Source organism: Procambarus clarkii, chromosome 84, assembly GCF_040958095.1.
Source record: "Procambarus clarkii isolate CNS0578487 chromosome 84, FALCON_Pclarkii_2.0, whole genome shotgun sequence".
NCBI classification, from domain to species: Eukaryota; Metazoa; Arthropoda; class Malacostraca; order Decapoda; family Cambaridae; genus Procambarus; species Procambarus clarkii.
Window position 1 is genome coordinate 15494524 of NC_091233.1, and position 9710 is coordinate 15504233.

Below are 9710 nucleotides of genomic sequence, written 5' to 3' on the forward strand. Positions count from 1 at the left end.
TAAGCTAATCGAAACAACTAGAGACCTTAGAGCTGCTAGTTTTCTTTTTCAGTGCCTTAGTGTGGCAATCCAGAGAAGAAATGCTCACTGCATCCATGGTTCCTGCCCGCCATCTGAGGAGCTGGAGGAGCTGTTCAACTTGTGACAAGCAGCCTTGTACCCTGCATGTAATCAATATTGTAACTTTTTTGTGTAATGACATTTTCAAATAAAGTTAGATAAATATACATACATACCAATAGAATAGGGGAGGTAGGAGAAGAAAATATCAAAGTGTTCAGTGATGATCCACAAGGTCTTCTCTGAGTACTCTTTATTTTCTTCTCCGAGGCTATGGGTCCCTGCACTTGCACCAGAGGTGGTACCCCTTCTAGGTTTAAAATATATATATATAAAATATATATATATATATATATATATATATATATATATATATATATATATATATATATATATATATATATATATAAATATATATATATATATATAAATATATATATATATATATAAATATATATATATATATATATATATATATATATATATATATATATATATATATATATATATATATATATATATATATTTATATATATATATATTTATATATATTTATATATATATATATATATATATATATATATATATATATATATATATATATATATATATATATATTATTAAATATAACCGAAAAAGTAAGATTAATAATTCTAACACGAATTTTCTCAATCTTTCGTACATTTCTTTTCACTGTTGGAGGTAAATAAAAAATCAATTCTCCAAAATTCATTTTTATTTCTAGTCTGACGCGACACGAGCGTGTTTCGTAAAACTTATTACATTTTCAAAGACTTTAGCTTACACATACACAACTGAATAGAACTTACGCATCTCCGATTTTATATCTACATTTGAGTGAGGTGGATGGGGTGAGGTGGCATTAATAGGGTATTAATTTCATCAACACAAGACAGAACAAGAGGTGGCACTAATAGGGTATTAATTTCATCAACACAAGACAGAACACGAAACAATGGGTATTGAATAGAAGTGTTTGTAGAAAGCCTATTGGTCCATATTTCTTGATGCTTCTATATTGGAGCGGAGTCTTGAGGTGGGTAGAATATAGTTGTGCATTAATTGGCTGTTGATTGCTGGTGTTGACTTCTTGATGTGTAGTGCCTCGCAAACGTCAAGCCGCCTGCTATCGCTGTATCTATCGATGATTTCTGTGTTGTTTACTAGGATTTCTCTGGCGATGGTTTGGTTGTGGGAAGAGATTATATGTTCCTTAATTGAGCCCTGTTGCTTATGCATCGTTAAACGCCTAGAAAGAGATGTTGTTGTCTTGCCTATATACTGTTTTTTTTGGAGCTTACAGTCCCCAAGAGGGCATTTGAAGGCATAGACGACGTTAGTCTCTTTTAAAGCGTTCTGTTTTGTGTCTGGAGAGTTTCTCATGAGTAGGCTGGCCGTTTTTCTGGTTTTATAGTAAATCGTCAGTTGTATCCTCTGATTTTTGTCTGTAGGGATAACGTTTCTATTAACAATATCTTTCAGGACCCTTTCCTCCGTTTTATGAGCTGTGGAAAAGAAGTTCCTGTAAAATAGTCTAATAGGGGGTATAGGTGTTGTGTTAGTTGTCTCTTCAGAGGTTGCATGGCGTTTCACTTTCCTTCTTATGATGTCTTCGAGGCAATTACAGAAGCACCATACTGTCCCCCGAGCTCAAAGCGGCAGCTAAAAGCCTTCGTGAGAACAAGGAGATAGTTGTCAGGAGAGGTGACAAGTCGCCAATATATGTCATTTTTAAAAAAGACGAATATCTGGCGAAAATGAACCTCACACTCTCTGACCAAACTAAGTTCCAAAGGGTAATGAAGGACACTACAGCCGAATTAAAAGCAAAGGTCAACAAACTGATCGAAACTGTGAACGCCAAGAAATCCGGACTCCACCTGCCAAAGATCATTGGGGAATATAAACCTGGATATGAGTATGGAAATGTCAAGACACACAAGCCTGGAAACCCACTTCGGCCAATCATTAGCCAGATACCCACACCCACGTACAGACTGGCGAAGCGACTCAACGGCCTGCTGACTCCTTATGTTCCTTGCGCCTTCAGCCTGAAGTCTCCAAAGGAATTTGTGGACTTACTGCGGGGCACACGGGCCACAGGGATAAGAGCCTCGTTGGACGTAGAATCGCTGTTTACCAACGTACCTGTGGACGAGACAATCGGGATGATAGCCGACAGAGTGTATCGTGATCCAGCCTGTACTCCTCTTGACATACCAAAAAATATTCTGAGGAAACTACTCCAAGCTTGTACTAAAGAGGCACCCTTCTTGAGCCCGGATGGGCACATGTATAAGCAAGTAGATGGGGTCGCCATGGGTTCTCCCCTAGGTGTCCTGTTTGCAAACTTCTACATGGGTACCATCGAGCAAAAAGTCTTAGTCGACATGAACTTGAAACCGGCCATATACTGCAGGTATGTTGACGACATTTTTACACAGGTACCTGATGTCAGACATCTGCAGGAGCTGAAGGAGGCATTTGAGCAGAGTTCCGTGCTGCGTTTCACTTACGAGATGGAAAAGGATGGGAAGCTGCCCTTTCTAGATGTAACAGTCATGGAAAAGAGCGGAGGTTTCCACACTGCAGTCTACACTAAGGAAACGAACATAGGAATGTGCCTAAATGCCAACAGCGACTGCCCAGACAGGTACAAGAGGAGTGTTGTTAACGCATATGTCGACCGTGCTCTCAGCCACAGCTCAGAATGGAAGCAAGCCGACGAAGAACTCTATAGGGTAAGGCAGGTCCTAGTCAACAACGGCTTCTCCAATGGTTTCGTCGAAGACATCATAAGAAGGAAAGTGAAACGCCATGCAACCTCTGAAGAGACAACTAACACAACACCTATACCTCCTATTAGACTATTTTACAGGAACTTCTTTTCCACAGCTCATAAAACGGAGGAAAGGGTCCTGAAAGATATTGTTAATAGAAACGTTATCCCTACAGACAAAAATCAGAGGATACAACTGACGATTTACTATAAAACCAGAAAAACGGCCAGCCTACTCATGAGAAACTCTCCAGACACAAAACAGAACGCTTTTTTTTTTAAAAGAGACTAACGACGTCTATGCCTTCAAATGCCCTCTTGGGGACTGTAAGCTCCAAAAAACCCAGTATATAGGCAAGGCAACAACATCTCTTTCTAGGCGTTTAACGATAACGATCAACAGCGCTCAATTAAGGAACATATAATCTCTTCCCACAACCAAACCATCGCCAGAGAAATCCTAGTAAACAACACAGAAATCATCGATAGATACAGCGATAGCAGGCGGCTTGACGTTTGCGAGGCACTACACATCAAGAAGTCAACACCAGCAATCAACAGCCAATTAATGCACAACTATATTCTACCCACCTCAAGACTCCGCTCCAATATAGAAGCATCAAGAAATATGGACCAATAGGCTTTCTACAAACACTTCTATTCAATACCCATTGTTTCGTGTTCTGTCTTGTGTTGATGAAATTAATACCCTATTAATGCCACCTCTTGTTCTGTCTTGTGTTGATGAAATTTATACCCTATTAATGCCACCTCACCCCATCCACCTCACTCAAATGTAGATATAAAATCGGAGATGCGTAAGTTCTATTCAGTTGTGTATGTGTAAGCTAAAGTCTTTGAAAATGTAATAAGTTTTACGAAACGCGCTCGTGTCGCGTCAGACTAGAAATAAAAATGAATTTTGGAGAATTGATTTTTTATTTACCTCCAACAGTGAAAAGAAATGTACGAAAGATTGAGAAAATTCGTGTTAGAATTATTAATCTTACTTTTTCGGTCATATTTAATAATATATGTCTACAGGAAAGACTGCTACCAATATATATATATATATATATATATATATATATATATATATATATATATATATATATATATATATATATATATATATATATATATATATATATATATATATATATATTTATATATATATATATATATATATATATATATATATATATATATATTTATTTATATATATATATATATATATATATATCTTTAGAACACTTTCCCACCAGGAGACTCGAACCCTAGCCAGCACAGAAGCCTTCCAGCAACTGGCATAACAGGTACGCCTTAACCCTCTCCACCACCTGCTCAGACCCTTAAAAGAGATGGTAATTTCGGAGTATTTAAATACCACAAAGATCACCACCTCCCAAGAGCACTAGAGCAAGTGAGGGGTCATTTAGACGTTAATTTCATCAAGTCCCTGTTAATATGGGAAGACACAGTGTCTATGCGTAACGCACAATATTTCTCGTGTTTAGGAGAGTTGTGCCTTAAGCATAGACACTGTGTCTTCCCATATTAACAGGGACTTGATGAAATTAACGTCTAAATGACCCCTCACTTGCTCTAGTGCTCTTGGGTGGTGGTGATCTTTGTGGTATTTAAATACTCCGAAATTACCATCTCTTTTAAGGGTCTGAGCAGGTGGTGGAGAGGGTTAAGGCGTACCTGTTATGCCAGTTGCTGGAAGGCTTCTGTGCTGGCTAGGGTTCGAGTCTCCTGGTGGGAAAGTGTTCTAAAGTTGTATACTTGACTCTCGTGTTTAGGAGAGTTGTGCCATATATATATATATATATATATATATATATATATATATATTTATATATATATATATATATATATATATATATATATATATATATATATATATTTATATATATATATATATATATATATATATATATATATATATATATATATATATATAGTATAAAATGTATTTGTATGTTAATATTTTGGAGGGTGGGGAACAGATTAATTCAATTCCCTTAATTTAAAATGGGAGAAATCACTTCGACTTACGATAATTCAAATTACGATCCGTCTCTGGGAACTGATTAGCATCGTAAGTCGAGGCCCCATTGTGTATATATATATATATATATATATATATATATATATATATATATATATATATATATATATATATATATATATATATATATATATATATATATATATATATGTATATATATATGTATATATATATATATATATATATATATATATATATATATATATATATATATATATATGTGTGTATATATATATATATATATATATAAATATATATATATATATATATATATATATATATATATATATATATATATATATATATATATATATATATATATATGTGTATATATATGTATACTCGACTTACGATGCTAATCAGTTCCCAGAGACGGATCGTAATTCGAAATATCGTAAGTCGAAGTGATTTCTCCCATTTTAAATTAAGGGAATTGAATTAATCTGTTCCCCACCCTCCAAAATAATAACATACAAATACATTTTATACTAAATACAATATTTTTTTCTAACTACAATACAGTACCAAAGTTTCTCTAACCTCTATGGAGGGCTCTTGATGGCATATGGAAGATGGTGATGAGGGGGGAGTAGGACAGTTGTTACTGTTTGGAGGGGGAGTCCCCTTCCTTTATCACATCAGGCAGTGATGTTTTCTCTGGGGTACTCTCTCTCCTACGTTTTGCCTGAATACCACTAGGACCTGGTTTTGGTTCAGTGCTTGTTTGTCTCACTACAAATTTGTCAAGAGACATTTGTTTTTTCCTTCGTTTTAACATTATTCTGTAATGATTCATCACAGTGTCATTGAATAGGTTAAGGCAACGACCAACTGTAGCTTGATTTGGGTGAGTCGTTTCAGCAAAGGTTTGCAATTCTTCTCATGCTGCACACATTTTCTTAATTTTTGAGGAAGAGACATTCTGTACTGGCACATCATCCCCTGAAAAAATTTCTTCAGCTGCCTCTTCTTGCTGCTTCTTTTGATGGGCTAGGAGTTCTTCGTTGTGATCTTCCACCAACTCCTCCACATCAGCACCATCCAACTCCAAACCCAATTGCCGACCTAGAGAAACAATTTCCTCAACAAGAGGCACTTCAGGTTCATGTTCAAACCCCTCAAAGTCTCGTTCTGCAACACATTCAGGCCACAGTTTTCTCCAGCCAGAGATCATGGTTCTTACAGTCACATCTTGCCAGGCTTTGTCAAGAAGATTTAAAGCACTATAAATGTTAAAATGTTTTTTCCAGAACTCTATGAGGGAGAGGTTTGTGGCATCTGTCACTTCGACACATCTCTGGAAAAGTGCCCTCTCATAAATTTTCTTAAAACTGGCAATGATTTTCTGGTCCATAGGCTGAAGTAGAGGAGTGGTGTTGGGAGGAAGAAACTTTATTGTAAAAACCTAAATTCCTCATCCAATGAACCCTCGAAACCTGGAGGATGGGCAGGAGCATTATCGAGGAGAAGCAGGGCCTTGAGTGGAAAACTGTTCTCCTGCAAATATTTTTTGATGGCAGGGAACACCACCAAATTCACCCACTCTGTAAAAAATTGCCTATTAACACATGCCTTAGCATTAGCTTTCCACATCACACACATTTTGTGTTTCTGCACATTATATTTTTTGAAAACCCTTGGATTTTCGGAATGATACACAAGCAAGGGTTTAATTTTCAAATCGCCACTCGCATTACCACACAACACACGAATAAACCGATCTTTCATAGGCTTGTGTCCAGGCAATGACTTCTCCTCATTGGTAATGTATGTTTTCTTTGGCAATCTTTTCAAGAATAGCCCTGTCTCGTCACAATTAAACACTTGTTGTGGTAGGTATGCCTCACTGCACAAAATCTTTAAATTCACCAATGAATCTTTCAGCTGCTGGCTTGTCTGAGATGGCAGCCTCTCCATGCCTCACAATGCTTTGAATTCCACTTCTTTTTCTAAATTTCTCAAACCATCCCCTGCTCGCCTTAAACTCTTTCACTTCTGCATCACTCGTTCCAGGGGTTTTCTTTAAAAGGTCTTCATGCAATTTTCTTGCCTTTTCACAAATGATGGCCTCTGAAACGCTATCACCTGCTAACTCCTTTGTGAGTATCCAAATTAATAATAACTGCTCAACATCCTCAAGTGTTTGTGTTCTATACTTCGTGATTATTGATATGCCTTTTGCCACTTAAGCACTCATAATGTCCTTTTTCTTAGCCAGTATGGTGGATGTCATTGACTGAGATTTGTTGTACTGCCTAGCCAGTTCACCTACTCGCACACCATCTTCATATTTACGAATGATCTCTTGTTTCTGCTCAATGGTCATTCTTACATGGGATCTCATGTGTTGAGCCTTACCACTGACTTTCCTAGGACTCATTGCGTGATATATAATAATTACTCTAATGTTCAAAGTGCAAAAAATCACCACAACAGCGGAATTTCTAATAGGCGCGATCGTCACTAAGCGGGCAGCTGTAGTAAACTGAAATGTAGTCTCGAAAAGACTACATTTCAACAGAAACGTCCCACACACCAGTCTCAAGACTGAATCTCGTCGAGGCCAAATGTCTAAATGAGAGCATGAACGAGTAAAAAATAATTTGTTAACACCAGGCATCATACACACAATGAATGCACCTAGACACACAACGAGCACTATCAACACAGCAAAGATTACTTCATAACAAATAATCATTAAATTATTGGACCTATACTTATGCATTTATCTTCGGTTTAACACAACAGGCACCAGACACACGCTGGTGCCTGCTGTGTTTTGTGCGCTGGTGCCTATTACATCATACACACTAGGATAAAACAAACATTAGGCTGGAAGTCTGAAAAGAATTTTAACAATTTTACTGGAAAGGCTTGCTGTTAGGAAAGGAAGTAATTGAGATGAAATAATGCACAGTATGTAAATTTTGTGAAATGTATGATAAAGGAACAAAAACATTTATACCAAAACAGAGATGCACAACTAGGAAACAGGATTTGTTCAACTGAAATTGCGAGAGAGTCAGAGACCAAAACACACACTAATGGAATCAATATAGCAAGAGGCCAAACCCCCAAACATACAAGTGATACAAAGATGCGAGAAACACTTTCACTTTCACTTACACTTTCAGTCATATTCAACAACACAAATATACATACATACATACACACACATTCCTGTTGCTGACTACAGACACCAGTACCAGCTCTCACCTCCCACAGACACTAGTACCACATCCTCACCTCCCCACACAGTACTCTTGTTCCTTACTCAACACCCCCCCCCCCCTGGACCTTTATTATAGAAAAATATAATCAAATAATATAATAAAAGAAAAATATAAGTGTTTACTTACGATAATACTATCGGTGGAACACAATATCTTCTTTTCCTTCTTCTCTTTCTCACCATGACTGCACTGATGACAAAATGGCCGCTGTGTTGATATTGGCGTCGGATGACGCTGTGACGTCACAAGTGAGGGACGCTTTGCGCATTCTCCCTCGATCGTCGCTTGAACCCATCATAAATAGTTTTGTTATTTTTATTTATGGGTTAACAGAGAATATAGAAAATAAGTTGAATTAACATTCTTGTAAAGCCACTAGCACGCATAGCGTTTCGGGTAAGTCCTTAAACTAACATAAATAAAAATTGATAAATAAACAGTAAAATTGATAAAAAAAATGTTAGCAGGTATTTTAAGTCTTTTCTTTACAGGTACAGATAATTATAAGTAGAATAATTACAGTAAAATCAACAAAAATGTTTACAGGTAATTTGAAGAAATTTTGACACAAAAGCAGATCAGAATAATACACAATAATAACAATACACAATAAAGAAATAAGGATTACTAGGTACATGAGAATAGCATTTCAGGGTTATACATTGATTCACTGAAGCACAATATGAGGATCATTTCGAGGAAAAGTTTCAAGGAATAATGCAGTAGAAAATGCACTCAATACAACAACCATGATATCAGATGATATCTAAGATTGCAGTGTTAAAGTAATATGGCTTAGGTACAAATATTGGGAGATTGAGTAGCACTAGATACAGTGTGAAAATAAAGCCCATGGTAGAAAACTATGAAGATGAAATTAGGTACGTTTTAGTTTTGTTTTTGAATATGACAAAAGTTGGACAGCTTTTCAAATCATTAGGGAGTGAGTTCCATAGACTAGGTCCCCTTATTTACATAGAGTGTTTACATAGAATAAGTTTGATATCAAAGAAATATTTATGTCTGGTTTGGTGGGCATGTGTTCTATTACATCTGTCCAGGAAGAGTTTCAGAACAGGCTTTGCACTTAGAAAAAGGATTTTATAAACGTAATTTGCACAGGAGAATATATGGAGTGAATTTATGTTTATCATGTTTAGGGATTTGAACAAGGGAGCTGTGTGTTGTCTGAAGGCAGAGTTAGTTATTGTCCTGATAGCAGATTTTTGCTGGATGATGATGGGCTTGAGCTTGTTTGCAGAGGTTGAGCCCCAAGCACAGATACTATAAGAAAGATAGAGATAGATAAATGCATAATAGAGTGAGAGGAGAGCAGAGTAGGGTACACAATATCTGATCTTAGAGAGTATTCCAACTGTTTTAGAAATCTTTTTAATTATGTGTTGTATATGGGTGCTGAAGTTGAGTCTCTTGTCTAAGTACAGGCCAAGGAACTTTCCATCATTTTTATTGCTAATTACATTATCTATCAGAAGCTGCATTGCATTTGTTTATTTGTTTTCAAATAAGACATAGTAGGTCT